We start from the raw sequence: 13,137 nt of genomic DNA, 5'->3' as shown, positions 1-13,137 counted from the left end.
TTTTGCCTTCAGAAGTCTCTTCATTCTTCTTAGCATAGATTCAACAAGATGCTGGAAACATTTCTCAGCGATTTTGGTCCCTTTTAACATGGTAGCGTCACAAATTTGCGAGCTACTCATCTGTAATGTAGATCCGACCATTCCACCACATCCCAGTGATGCTCTATTGAGATCTGGTGACTGTGGAGACCATTTAAATGCAGTGAACTCATTATCATGTTCATGAAACCAATTAGAGACTTGAGCTTTATAACACGGAGCATTATCTCACAGGAAGGAGCCATCAGAAGATGATAAACTGTGGTCCTAAAGGGATTGACATGGCAGCATGGCATTTAAAAGATGATCAATTGATACTGAGAGACTCAAAGTTTTGTAAGAAAATATCCCACACACAATTATATCACCAGCAGCAGCCTGAACCACTTTACAAGGCAGGATGGATCCATGCTTTCATGCTGTTTATGCCAAATTCTATAATCACAGCAGAATTTGAGGCTCATCAGCCACCATTTTTCCAGACTTTCCTGTTCTGGGCCGACAAAAGTGGCGCCTAGTGTGGTCTTCTGCTGCTGTAGCCCATCTGTTGTGCGTTCAAAGATGCTCTTGTGTGTACATCAGTTGTGATGAGTGGCTATTTCAGTTACTGTTGCCTTCCTATCAGCTTGATATGAACTATGACATAAGCAAGGTATTTTCATCCAGGGAACTGGATATTTTCTGTTTTTTATTTACACCCTTCTCTGTAAACCCTAGAGATGCTTGTGTTGGGAAATCCCAGTAGATCAACAGTTTCTGATCTACTCAGAAAACCTGTCTGGTACCGATATTCAAAGTTACTTAGTCACCTATCTTCTCCATTCTGAAGCTCAATTTGAACCTCAGCAGTTCCTCCTGACTATGTATACACATATAAATTCATTAACTTGCTGCCATATAATTAGATATTTGCATTAGCAGTTGAACACTAATTAAGTGTCCAGTCACTGTATATTATTATGGGTGTGTGTAAATTCCCTTTATAGTGAAAAAAAGAAAATACATAAAAGGCAGTCCACTAGGGGGCACAACCAGGATTAAGGAATCCAGGAAGTAGGCCAAACCTTACTTGCTTCAGTCTGTTAGTACATCCAGTGCCCTACCTGATCTTTGTGAAAAGGCAGTGCTACACGTGGGCACATTATCAAACTCCCTGGAGGTTATGGCAAGGCCGAGCAGTGACGCCAGCACATCAAAGGACAGGCGCCGTTCAAAGCACTCTGCAATTTCAGAACAGTAAAAAAAAGACAGCAGAAAAAAAAGCAGGAGAACAGAAGCAGAGAATAGAGCCACAGGTGGGCACTTTCTGTTTAGCCAATGCAAGCATTTTTACCTACTACTGATGATAGATGATTGCCTGTCTTGCACCCTAGTTTTCTGTTCTCCTGCACTGTAATACCTCAGTGTAAACAGTTATTTTCACCTATTTGCAGCCTGCTCTTTTCCAGCCTTAGTTTATATTCTGTTCAGGCTGTGTGTGTGTGTCCTTTGATTTTGTTTGCATGCACCTTAGCGCCACCATCATCCCACCCAACTATGCCAACCATTTCACAGTGCCAGGGCTGCCCGGGATGCCTGCAAGGAGAGAGAGAAACCAGAGACTGACAGGGAGGTGCACAGAGAGAGAGATGGAGGGGAGGGGTGGAGGGGTGCGTTCCCATGGCAACTGTGTTTTTGTTAGCGCTCGTGAGTCAGACAAGCAGTGAGTCACAGTCAGGAGGAAACACACACACACAGTCACATTCATACGCTCCCACTCACTCAGAGAGAAGCCAAATAAGGACAGCTACATGCACAGAGAAGGAGACCGAGAAGGCAGAAAAAAAAGAAAAGAAAAGAAAAAAGAGAGGGGAACGAGACGGATAAATTGCTCAAATCCAGAAATAATCGAGAGGAAGGAAATAAAAAAAATTTTAAAAAGCTACAAGCAGGCCAGGTAAATGAAGAAAATACGAGGAGAACTAGGATAGAAGAGTGGACCAAAAGTGGAGAGAAGCAAAAAAATAAATAAATAAAAGCCAAAGGGCATGAGCTGCAGGCACATAACCTCTCCCCAGAGCACCCTTCACATGGGCGGAGGCAGCGGAAACACACATACAGACACACCCAGTTTGTGCACACCTTGGCTTAACTTGCTAAACCACCTATTTATTGTCTCGCGGCTACACACCGAGGAAGGCCACCTGGTTATGCACAGCAAACTTTGCATAATCTGCAGGTCAATGTACACTTTACAACTCTTTTTTTTTTACCCTAACAAACTGGAAAAAGCGACAAGGTTAGCAAAGCTGACTCTTTTGACTTCAGATCTCGTCATGTAATGAAAATGAGTGATTAAGCCCGTGTTTCATCATCATCTGTCCTCTGCGACCAGTCGACGTTCCCACGGCCTGTTGCGATTTTTTATAGCGGTACGGTCCTTTGGGTGGTAAACATGACTAAAAATTATTTACACAAAGAAGGTGTTTGTGTAGGCAGTACCAGAGCGTGGCTCACCCCCGTTTAAAATGTGTGTTTTGACTGCTATTGACCCCTGCTGAGTAGCAGAAAGTAGACCACCGCACACAAACGCACACAGATCTCTTTTTTTCCTTCTTTCTGCACTGATGTGTGCGCGTGTTTATAAGCTGTCATAAACGTTCACACACTGGAAGATCTAGCTGCTTCACAAAGCTGACTACCATCTTCCACTCACGGGCTTTTTTTCTGGGGGGGGTTTTGTCCTCTCAGTTCAGTTCAGTGACTTTTAATGGTATGATATACTACTGGAGCTTTTGTGTAAATAGTGAATGAATGACTGCATTTAGTAGTATTTAAACGGAACATGTGTGATCATTTAAACTCTTTAAAACAAACCGGGTGAAAGGAGGGAAAAAAATGCAACTTTTCCCTTCTTTCTCTCTGCTCTAGTCTTTGACTGAAGTTCAGCTCAAAGCACTCTATCAGAGCCCGTGTTGATGACCTGTCTTGTCAGCTTTATATGAGCAGAGATAAGGCACTAGATATTTCAACTGTCCTCCAACGGCCATGAGTTTGTTCAGCTTTTTTTCCCAGTTTGACAATGTACACAATATTGTCAAAAGTATTCACTCATCTGCCTTCACACGCATATGAGCTTAAGTGACATCCCATTCTGTATTCATAGGGTTTAATATGATTTCAGCCATCCCTTTGGAGCTATAACCGCTTCAACTCTTCTGGGAAGGCTTTCAACAATTTTAAGAAGTGTGTTTATGGGAATTTTTCACCATTCTTTCAGAAGCACATTTGTGAGTTCAGACACTGATGCTGGCTCATCGACTCAGCTCTAATTCAACCCAAAGGTGTTCTTTTGGGTTGAGGTCAGGACTCTGTGCAGGCCAGTCAAGTTCTACACCAGACTCGCTCATCCATGTTTTTACGGAGCTTGCTTTGTGCATTGGTGCGGAGTTATGTTGGAAGAAGAAGGGGCCATCCCCAAACTGTTCCCACAAAGTTGTGAGCATGAAATTGTTCAAAAATGTCTTGGTATGCTGGAGCATTAAAGGTTCTTTTCACTGGAACTAAGGGTCTGAGCCCACCTCCTGAAAAACATCCCTCAACGAAGCTTTACACTTTGCACAATGCACTCAGACAGCCACGGAAGTGACTGAAACACCTAAATTCAATGATTTTAATAGGTGGGGGAATATTTTTGGCAATATAGTGTGAGTACAAGCCTAGAACGTAAAATGTAAGTGCTGTACTTGGAGAAGGGGTGGGGGGTCAGAGGTCACTGCTGAGTGGGCAGGGTATCTGGGAGCTAACGAGGGAGGGTAAAATGTGTTGTGGAGCTGTGAAAGGGCGCAGGACTTGGGGAGAATGTGTGCGCCTGTTAACGCGCAAGTGATTAATGAGACGGAGGAAGCCACTCGGCCCGTGTGTGTCACTCCAGATGATGTCAACGGTTGAACAGAGGAACAGAAACAACCCCGTTGCTACAGACAGGCTTCCTCTCTCCTGCGCTGAAAAATTATGTGTTACACATACAGTACGCCACATTTCATCAGTTCCTCATACAGAGAAGGAACAGCACATCCATGAGGAAGGTTCACAGGTTTACTTTATTCTCTATAATTATTCCTGACTTGAAGCAGTTTCGGCTTCCTCCTTTTTGCAGCCACAGTGGGCGTTTCATTATTTCTGTCTTAAATTTTCTCAATCACGTCTCTGTGGCGGCTTGTCCTGCTAACGGTTGATTAAAGTTCTGGTAGTCACATTCAAAGTAAGAGTCGCAGAAATTCCCCTGTGAATTTTTGGGGCCCTGGTTTCTCTTCTGATGCTGCGCAAAGGTCACCTCTTGGTTTCACAGGCTATCAGTCTATGTTTTTGTCAGCTAATATTCACGCGATCGAGCTGACTTAATCAAACAAGAAATCATGAAATCAAATAAAATGACTCATAGGATGTTATAACCCGATTATAGCATTTCGTTCTCACTCTGCTGACTTATTTGTGGTTCCTAGAGTATTTTAAACGTAGAATGAGAGAAAGAGCCTTCAGTTTTCAGGGCCTTGTTCTGTGGAACCAGCGCCTAGTTTGTATTCTGGAGCCAGAAACCCTCTCTGCTTTTAAAATTGGGCTTAAAACGTTCCTTTTTGAAAAAGCATATAGTTACAGCTGGATCGTGTGACACTGAATCCTCCCTTAGTTACGGTGCAATAGTCCTAGGCTGCTGGGGGCTTCCCATGATTCAGTGTTTCTTTATCACTCACCTCTTTCAACTCTATGTCTTTTTATAAACCACTCTGAATTTAATCATTAGTTATTATTAATCTCTGGCTCTCTTCCACAGCTTGTCTTATGCCGTTTCCCTGCCCTCACTGCCCAACCGGTCACGGCAGATGGCTGCCCTTCCCTGAGCCTGGTTCTGCCAGAGGTTTCTTTCTTCCTGTTAAAAGTTTTTCTTTCCCACTGTTCCCAAGTGCTTACTCATAGGGGGTATTTTGAAGTTTGGGTTTTTCTCTGTATTATTGTAGGGCCTTTAAAACTAGGTATGGGTATCGTTTAGGTTTTATCTGATACCGGTACTTTTGAAATGGTGCCGGTGCTTAAACAGTGCTCGAACCGGTGCTTAAAGAATGGAGAACACAAACTTTGTCCAAAAACCTCTTGTGTTTTTATTTTTAGCAGTCTCTTTTTTTCTGCAAAATGATAACCAAGTTAGCCTTTTCTGTTGATACAACATACGTCCTTTGGTTGGAACCGGTGCATAAACAATGGAAAACACAAACTTTGTCCTAAAACCTCTCATGTTTAGCTGGGTTTTTTTGTAGAAAGATAACAATGTTAGCCTTTTCTGCAGCTATAGGGCATATATGGTATCACTCTATCAAACAAGAAGACAGCCGCATGTAACTACGACGGTGTGTGCTAGTTCACCTTACGTGCATTAATGTAATAATGTGGTTAGCCTACTCAACATAAATTACACACGAACAACATGAAGCTACTCACGCAGAGAAGAACGGCTGCTGCTGCCGTCATCATCCGTCATCATTTCTGCTACGCTGACAGGGCTAGGGGCCAGGACTCTACTCTTTGGGTTCTTGGAGGATGCTGCTAACTGAAAACAGGCACCACACCCGCAGTAGATGTGAAACGGTGTGAGGTCTTGCAGCAAGCTATCAAATACAGTGGATTTCTCGGCTTTTAAAAAAGCGCTATGATAAAAAATTATCGCCAGGTGTTTCATCAGATTCGAAGAGTTACCTCCTTTGCACAGTATCACCTTAAAGCACTTGTTGCAGGCTGCTGAGTTTGCATCTTTTGCTGTGAAGTACAGCCAGACTTTTGACCGCTTCGCCTTGGGCATTTTTAATCTGTAGCTCTGCTCTAAAAGAACGTACGTACCTGGGCCCGCCTACTATCCTTGGAAAGGTAAAATGATTGGCTAGAATCCAAAGTGTATGACATCTCAGGGGAAAAAAAAGCACCGAAATAAAGCACCGAAATGTGCGCTGCTTTTCGGTCTGGTTACTACGTTTATGCCGATACTGGTACCCATCCCTATTTAAAACGCCTTCAGGTGATTGCTGTTGTGATTTGGTGCAATATAAATTAAGCTGAATTGAATAGTTTTAGGGCACATCTAATACAACAGTTTCAGTTTCTTTGGGTTTTTTATCAATTTCTTCCTCTGTCTATGCTTTATGGTGTTTTAACCATAAATGAAACAAAAGCTATGATTGTGGCTGTGGCCAGCACTAATATTGTTTTCCATCTTCATGGCCCCACCGACAAATAGGTCATTCAAGCATATCTGCTTTTAATCTTTCCTTCTCCCTTCAACTTGTTTTGCTCTGTCGCTCACTCCCATGCTATGAGCTCACTTCAATAAAATCCACCTCTTTCTTCTTCTCTGTTTATGTGTCCTGGGAATTCAACTGTTGACTGAGTTTTGACACCAGAAGCTGAACCCAGAGGGGTTGGCTGGGTGCATGGATGGATGGATGTCTATCAGAAAGGGGGCCACACAAGAAAGTATGGGGCAGTAGAGAGAACAGGAGAAAGGGGCAAAAAGAAATCACATCACACAAGAAAGTTAGGTAAGTTAATGAACTGGTGTTGAGTACAGAGACGTCAACGAGCAAGAGGGACAGCAGCAGTCGAAGGGGGGGAGCGAGGGCCAAAAGAAAGGCAAGCATAGAAGGCAGGGGGGTTGTAAAGGTGGTCTTGGCAGGGTATTTTTAGCACACTGAGTGGAAGAGGGCGGTATCTTCTCAAGGGGTTTTTCCAGAGGAGTATATTTAGAGGCAGGGTGTGTAAAAAAGACAGAGGGAGAACAGGAGGGATGTGCACTGTACACTAAGGCCTGCCTGATGTAAGAGTCTGCAATAAGACCACACACATTCCTTTTGTCCTCTCTGTGCCACTGCCCTTCTCATATCTGCCTCTTCACCGTATACGAAACGCTTTACAGTACACAAGCAGGCCACCGCCTCCGTAAGTCGCTTTCAGCTGTACACTTATGTTTTTCACTCTTGAACCCGCACGTCCTGGAGTCCTCTCACAAGCTCCAAAACACACAGTAAACACACACATTCTTGACCCAGTTTTTTAAAGCACGGGAGTAAGTTTCTCGACCTGCCTGCCTGCCTGCCTGTAGTCGGGCAGGTCGAGATATTTAAAACAGCCGATGCCCAACAGCTTTTCAGCACATCAACTAACACCAAGGCATACCAGACACCGCAAATCAGACAGCAATTTTCCAAATACTGAGGTAGCTAATGTGGTATAAAGTTGAAGGGAGAGCGGGAGACAGCTGAAAAAGCAATGCTAATAATAATGAGAGAAATGAGAGAGAAGGGAGAGAAAGAGAAGTGTGGTCTCTGTGTATAGCTCTGCTAAGGATAATAGCATGCATGCTGGCTGAGGCAGACAGAGGGAGAGAGAGGAGGAAAGGAGAGGAGAGCGAGCGCAGAGCCGCAGTGACGCCATTGTGGTTCCACAGCACTTCCTGTCTACCGCCACAGTGTTTGTGTGTCCTGTCTCCAGGGCAACTACCAATACATAAATACCAGAGAGGTAGTAGGGAGAGAGAGAGAGACAGAGAGAGCATAGGAAAGAGAAAATCAGGACAGACCAGTCAAAGTCAAGTGGATCCATTCGGAGCCTCTTAACTGGCTGTTTTGAGCTCAGCTTAGATGTGCTGGTGTGTTCATGGACTTTATGACCGAGTACTGGACCAGTTTCCAGGGAATTGGTCCAGCATGGATGAGGTGTAGAAAAGCTATGACCTCAAATGTCCCAGGACTGGGTCAGGGTTGGATGTGGGGGAGGCTAGGAATGGGAGGAAAATGCATGATGGCGCTAATTCAGGGTGGAGATGATGATGATGATGATGATGAGAGCAAAAAAAGAGTTGACAGGTTGATTAAGGAGGCCACCTATCACCTGACGGGTTGCTGGTTCTCTAGCAACTACGCCAATACTGCTGCAGATCCAAGCAATATATCTATTTATACGCATTTCACAGTGTACCAGACTGTTTTATTGACGTGAAAGGAAAAATGTTAAAAACAGCCTTTGAAGTGCACGCTCCCTTAACCTCTGCAAGGGGAAAGCGCTCCGCTGTGTACTCCTCTTCGACTCGAAAAATCACAGTCCTTGTATAATTCAGATACAGATGTTTGCGCACTTACATGCAGTACCGCAGATGTAAAAATCCAGCACGGAGCTGCAAAACAACTATCATTTTTATTACCTGCATGAGCCAGAAGTAGCCAATCAACAGCCAGCTGTGTTGTTGTTGTGCTGACACATGCACACAGTAAAGGTAATAATTGCTTTAACTGTAAAGTGGGAGGCACATCTACTCATTATTGTAGTGAAAGGTGCAGGTGGGTGTACCTACAGCCACCAGTTTTCCACACTCAGCGTTGTGAAAGTTATTCATACACCACGGGGTTAATGCTAGCCGTATTTGCAATGGGAATATAGCAACAAAGCAAATGTAAGCATCAAGACAAGTGATTTGGTACAGCTTTGGAAGGTAAAGAAACCTTTTTTGTTGGGGTTTTTTTCAGTGAGTGGGTGCAGTCTTACTTCACAGTACCCGCTTCTCCTTTCTGCTTGTTAACTTAATTGCTAATGGTAGCACACTACCATGCTCACAAGTGATAATTTGCAGATGTTTGGCACGTCTAATATTTGTGTTTATGCTGTTTGAGAGCATGTTAGCAGGCTAAAGTCTGAGCTCCATGAGAGAGAGAGAGCTTGCCGTCATTGCTCTTCTACTACTAGTAATGTTGGCACTGTTTTAAAGAAAGCTGCTGTGGAAAACTGTGCCAGCAGCTAGCTCGCGTTACCACTCATCTTTATCGCCACAACTTTTCTTCAAGCTGAGCAGTGTTAGAGAAGAAGAAGAGGTAGACTGAGGATTGAAGGACATACAGGAGAAAGGACAAAGCTATGATTACTAACAGAAAACACTTGATGCAATTTGGTTTTACAGATGCACTCATTTATATTGGAGTAAAATTTTCTTGAAAATCTTAATGCAACATTGCAGTGTTATTTGTTCTGCAGTAACAAAAACAAGGGTAGAGCGACTGATTTAAAAGGCCGGGGGTTTTTGGCACCATTGAGGTAGGCTGAGTTACATTTAGTGTTGGGCACACTAATCATTAAAATCAGTCATCAGATTGCAATGTTTGTTGCAACAAGCAATGTCTGGAAGAGGCTGATCACTATGGTAAAGTATATCAATATGATCTTCTTATAATCTCTATTCAGGGGGCAGAAAGTCGTTTGCCTTATAATTGACGACAGCCTTGTTTTGGCAGATTTAAAAAGGACTCAAGAAAAGTATTATTTCATGTAGTGAAGGGAGGATGGATTGTTTCAAATGCTTGTGCTGGCTCTTGACATGCAAAGGCAATAAAGTCAAGGTTGTGCTGTCCTTGGGAAAAGCATTTGCAGGGCCCAGTTTCCAAGAACAGAAGAATAGTTTTAAAACAACAAATCTGTGAATGCGTATCTATGCCCAGCAAGTTGTGCCTCTCTCTGCAGAACCTGCTGCTGTTCACAGGAATGTGCCCTTAGCCAATGTGTCTGGTTAAATAAGGGTAACGCTGATACCTCTCAGATCAGCTGGCACGGCAAGCGACTTTTTCTCCCAAGTCTTCCGAATTTCTGTCTCTCTCCAAAACCATTTTCCGCTGCCTGTTGCATAATTGGATCTAACTCACCATGACAACCAAATGGATGTTGATTTTTTTTTCTTTTTCCCAGACCCCGCGGCCCAGATTAGAGTCGCTTACTGTCGTCTGACTCACCGGTGAAGATGATCGCTCAGCTGAACGTCCGCTGTGACCCATAAACACAAGTACACACTGTTCATCCACATTAAAAAAAAAGAGAGATTTTTATAGAGGCATACTGAATGCGCCAAAAAATATGAAAAACACACAAGCCGTCCAAGAACACACACAGAAATACATGTTTTGAGTCCCTGTACCCTGAGCTGGGACACCAAAGCAGACCAAAGTGTGGAGAATATTTTTCAATGAACTACTATTCGGTGACTACTATAACTAAAAATGACACAGCTCAACCATGACTCCACAGAAGCGCCCACAACCCTCGCAGGATTTCTGCAGGCCACAGCGAAGTTAGCTTTTTCCTCTTTTTTTTTTTTGCAACATGTAATCTCCAACTGTACGAAAAACAGAAATGGGAATTCACACCACCTCGGCCACAGTTATCTTTCGAAAATGGAGTGATATGTTGAAATATAGACATATGCAAACATGTACAAATGTTGGATTACATTTCCCAGAACCATAAAGTACACAGTATGGCCTTGGGGTGGAGAAGAGGCATCGTTTTCCAAATACCACAATCTTCACCGTCAGCAGGAAAAGCTCGAGAACGTTACGCACCAGAGTGCTCTCAATAAATTGGCATGAGTTGAGAAGCTGTGAGAGGGCATCGGTTTCATATCCTTCCTCTGTTCTGTTCATATTTTAGACAGACTGAAAGAAGTGCTACCAGCCTGAACTTAAGAGCGGACACATCTCTGTTTCAATTCTGTGTTATCTCAGTCATTACAGTATTTGGTTAGCGTGCAGCAACGCTCATTGCTGTGCCTGTGAGGCAAAGCAAGAGAGGAGTGTGCACGGCACGCATAGTGGGTTAGACCACAAAATAAAGATGAAACTCATCGCTTAAAAGAGCACGTTAACAATATTCATCTCGCAGTTCACCACCTCACAGAGGCCATTTTTTTTTCCTTGCTTGACGCGAACAGGTCATCATTTTATAAGAAGAGCAGGAAAAAAAGAGGAGGAGAAGAAGAAGATAGAGCTCCATCATCATCAACACAAGTTTACACATACCCGTATGTAATCTTTGATAGCTATCAATCAAAAGTTAAGGCCCTCATTAAAACCTTTTGGCTCTTGTGCAAAGCTGTAAATCCCCTTACGAAGACAACATAGAAACTGAGGTCCGCAAACAAAACATTATCCCATCCGAAGATAAACGATGTGTCGCAGGCGGTCACGTGTCTTACTGGCACAGTCATTTCGCTAAGCTTGAGTGTATGCGTTGCCTAGAGACGCGTATGTGTGTGTGGAATGTGTGACGTCTGATCTCGCACAGGGGAGTGGCTCTCTGTACAGGACTTTGCTACTCTCACGCACACACACCCACAGGCTTCAGGGGAAGTTGTAAAGCTTCTAATAGCCCCTCTCAGAAGCTCATGTTACTGCCCCAATGTTGCCTGGATGGGTGGTTGGGTGGGGTGGGGGTCCTACGCTTGACAGGTGGAGATGAAAATCAAACATTTCCAAAGACCCAAAAGTTGCAAAGACAATGATTTTAAAATGATTGTAAGCCAACATGAGTGATTTAAGTCGTTTTTCAATGCCTTATTGATTATCTGACGTGTCGTAATTGCTGATCCAAAGATCTCTCTCAGTTTGATCTTTATGTACCAAATGGAGCGTGTAGGGGAGGGAAAAATATCAGCCATATTTTGCCCGTGCTAAGATTGCTGTGATCCTCCATAAAATCTGTTTAAAGCCTCGGGGTTAATAGTTTTATGACCTCAACAGACACTTTTTCAGCGTTGACGTCTCTGATCTGAAATCCACAACATGTACGGCTTTGATCTGACATTTAAACACTCAGTTTAAAGACTTTTTAACAAGTGTGTCTAACCTCATTAATGTCACTTTTAACTTTCTTATATTTCTTTATATTTCATTTCTCTTTTTTTGGTTAATATGGTTAATTTCTGCTTATATGAGGATGACTATAGACAGGCATTCTTTTTTCCTAAATTGACATAAAAGGGCAAAAGTTGCAAACTCGCCTCAGTGTACATTTAGCTTCTTCCTGTCTGCTACTGACTCAAACAGCCCTTGCTCATTTATTAGCAGCTGTGCAGCCAATTATCTCCCTGCCCCCTTTCCTGTGTTCTACCAGCAGCTTCGGCCATGCACAGGGGAGGAGAGGTAGGGAGGCAAAGGGGGGAGGAGAGGAGAGGAGAGAGAGAGAAGGGGAGTGTTCCTCTCCTCTGACATCGTCATAAAGGAATCCCCTCTGCTAGGCTGGGCCCGCCTACTTGCTTACTCTCACCCCGTCTGGCTCCCAGACACACTCGCGTTCACACACACACTCCTGTCTGCACGGCCGAAGGAGGAACGGACTGACAAGGAAAAAAGGACAAAGAGTGGGAGACGCGGAGAAGCTGCGAGAGAGACGGGAGATGGGATGGGGACTGTGAAGGTCAACTTTTAGAGTGTGACATTGAAGACCGTGAAGAACAAGAGGGAGAGGAAAAGGAGTAAAATCTGTTGTCTCAGGTAGGTACAGCAGTGGGTTTGCCTCTTCACAGGACATGATTATTACTTTTATGACTTTATGATCCATGAACACTGTGTACCTTCCTCTGACCTTTTTTTTTTTTGGTCTTGAACCTCTGGTCTTCCACAGAGGGGCAATTCAGCAGTTCCTGCAACCTGTTGATCAGGACGGGACGTTCACACAGAGTCGGAGTAAAAGTCTGCCTGCTGTTCAAATGTACTGTGTTGTTGGCACTGGAATATTGCCCCGTTATGAGGTCTGCCACTGTGGACCGGCTCCATTACAAAGGTCAGATGAATACAGTGCCATTGAATGGGATGGTTTCATTCCTTGCTGCCTATCTTGCTTGTTAATTTAAAGGTTATGTACCACCCCCCCGTCTGAGTGATTTCAGGCATAATTGTTTCGCCTCCACCTGTTTCCATACAGCTTTCTGCTTATACAGTATGTTTGTCATCTGTCTGCCCATGTGTGTCATCTGCCTGTCGTCATGTCTGTCGGTCTGTGTGCCTCTCCTTGGGGTGTTGCTGGCAGCGCGGAGCACTAAGTGAGGTCATAAAAAGTTATAGAAAAGCAGCCTGAGAGGCGTAATGGCAGTGTTGAAGTAAGGCCGGAGCCGCTCAAACATTCCTCTCATTGTTCAGGGGCCCTGTAAGTCTGCGAGCTCCCAAACCTCCATGAAAGGAAGGGAATCCAGTGGCTACTGTAGCTAACCCACTTTGAGCTGCATTTCAGGGCTGGCTGTCTCTGTCTTCCTGTTTGCCG

This window comes from Oreochromis aureus, linkage group 4 (assembly GCF_013358895.1).
Source record: "Oreochromis aureus strain Israel breed Guangdong linkage group 4, ZZ_aureus, whole genome shotgun sequence".
NCBI lineage: Eukaryota > Metazoa > Chordata > Actinopteri > Cichliformes > Cichlidae > Oreochromis > Oreochromis aureus.
This window is presented reverse-complemented; position numbering follows the sequence as displayed.